The 2,500-nt window shown below is 39.6% G+C and overlaps 1 protein-coding gene across 2 annotated transcripts in view; it reads left to right on the top strand.

Moving 5' to 3' along the window:
• LOC134458303 (E3 ubiquitin-protein ligase MARCHF3-like) overlaps positions 1-2,500 on the top strand; it is a 58,525-nt gene that overhangs the window by 11,960 nt on the left and 44,065 nt on the right. The gene's annotated exons all lie outside the window — the stretch shown is intronic.

Genomic DNA, 2,500 nt, shown 5'->3' with positions numbered 1-2,500 from the left:
TATGACATAACACAAGGCCTTTACTGATACACTATGTCCTGGCTATACTATTGCCATTCTGGTTACAGCAAATTCATAACGCAGTGTCTTAAAGGGTTAAAGCGATACTGCTTTAATTTATTTAATGAGTAGATGTCATTATCATTATTATAGCAATAATTCTAGCAACCTGTAGCCTCTTACTGCAGATGGGGTCGCCGGCGGGCCTATTCACTATTTGCTGAAAATACTCAATTAGGCTACATCATAACAACATTGCTATGATAGTGCAGAGAGCCTTAAGTAAGTAACAGATTAAGACATAGACATTACCGTTTTGGTGACAGTAAGGTTATAACATAGGTGCTGTGCTAAGGGTTAAATAAAATATGTTGGGGCAACAAAGCAGAAAAAGCAGACTACAGAAACTGGAGAGCTGGTAAACAACCTTGGATTATACACTGCAAATAAATAGTCTATTTTCCCTCTTTTCAATAGCCATAGTCTGACTCACAAAGTACACTGTTGCCTTTTTATATGGTTTGGAATAATAGAAGGCTCCACAAGCCTGCCTGCCTGCCTGCCTGCCTGCTTGCTTGCAGTAGGAGTGAGGAGCTCGATATCTCCCCTTTCGCTTATCGCAGCCTCCCTTCTGGAGAAATGCCTCTTGCCTCTTCCTGTTAGCGCCCCTGTGTCACGTCAGACATCCTCTTTGGTCTTAGCACTCTTAAAGACTAGGCCCCTAGCTGTTATACATTTGATGTTCGTTACCAGAACTGCAATGACCACCAAGTTGTCATGTACTAGACTTTTGTATTCTGTCTGTAATGTTATTTTAATATAGTTTATGGTGAAGCGTTTTTAGCATCTAGTACAGTGTTCCACTGGCACTTTATGGGGCTATGCAGCACTGTGGCTGTGTTTGCATTTATGCCAAACTGTCACCTGTGAGAGAGAAAGACTCTGATGTTAATTTCATACAGAGACTCTATTATTATATTAGCCTATAACCTTGTTGTTACCCAAATGGAAATGACCATGTCAACATGTTACTTACAACACTCATGTCATAGTAATGTTATCATGTAGTTGACCATTTTCAGCAAGCAGTGAGTTGGATTTCCAGTGATCTCATCGGCATGAAAGGGCTACCGTTACCGAGTTTATCTTATAAATATGAATTAATGTAACACTAAATGCTAAAGTGTATGTATTTTAGCACATGCAATACTATAAGGACGTGCCTTCCTGCAAGGTGTATATTTATGCCAACAAAATGCCAGCATCTAAGCAAATACATTGTGAAGGTGAATTTCTAAGTCAGATGTCAAGTGTTTACTTGTGTATGCACATACATATACATGCTAACAAATACAAACACTCTTGTTTTCTGCTGCTGCTGCTGCTGCTGAGGTAGATTTCATATCTCTTGTGCCATGTTCTCAATCGACACTTGTCCCTAGCACTGTGAATTATTGGTCTGAAGTAAGTGCACTTCTACCTGCCAAGGTCATTTGAAGACGAGTCCTTTTTGACGAGCACTCAGCATTGTGGTGGTGTCAAGACACTGCTGTGAGCACATCATGTCTGAAAGGTATAACAGGCACAATGAGCAAAAGACCATTCAACTTGTAGTGCATTGATGCATGATCCAACATTACATGAACCATGCCAGAACCCTGACCTTCAGATGAATAGGAAGAATACTGTGGCTGATGATAATATCAACATTGAACGTCTTAATTTTTTGTCTCAGACAGGGTTGCGTAAATAGGCCAGACTATTCACTATATCTGTGCATGATTACATGTGATAAAACATGCTCTCATGTTCAAGATTATGTAAACAACAAATGAGCAATTCCACTTGCTTCTGTGTAATGATCTGGTGCATCAACAGGAACTGGACAAAGTCCATCAAAACATTAGTCCCTGGCATGTTGTATGCACAGGGCTCTAAATGAACACTAGCCAGTCAGCCAATTGCTGGTGAAATGTCAGTTTGGCTTGTAGAAAAGAACTACTTACTAGCCAGTTTGACCCATCAGTGAGTGTGTGTTTGGCTAGTAAGGTTAACATCTACTAACAATTTTGAAGTCAATTTAGAACCCTGGTTAATATCATGATTAAAATAGAACATTTTGGGTAGAAATAATCGAAATAAATCGAAAAGTTTTTCTCATATCGCCCAGGCCTATGGTTGTGCACTTGATTAAAAGAACAGAACTGCAACTTTGTTGGTCCATTTTTTTATTTTCAGTACAAGATTTCATGTATAGTGTACAGTACATCTTGTCCAGCAGCACCTATAACTGCTCAGGAATTGTCCCAGTGTTAATTCAACTCTTATAGAGTTAGTTTAACATCTTTAGAATGTATTTGGTCCCATGGTACTCTCTAAGTGTTGAATTAACACTGCATTTTGTACTGTGTACTGCAGTCATCAACTGTGCCTGTGGTCAGGGCTGAACTGTGGGTGGTGGTGTGAAGGCTATATGACCTTTTCAGAGGCATCCTGGACT

Source organism: Engraulis encrasicolus, chromosome 11 (genome assembly GCF_034702125.1).
Source record: "Engraulis encrasicolus isolate BLACKSEA-1 chromosome 11, IST_EnEncr_1.0, whole genome shotgun sequence".
NCBI classification, from domain to species: domain Eukaryota; kingdom Metazoa; phylum Chordata; class Actinopteri; order Clupeiformes; family Engraulidae; genus Engraulis; species Engraulis encrasicolus.
Note: the sequence above shows the minus strand (reverse complement) of the source record. Positions and strands in the feature narration are given on the sequence as shown.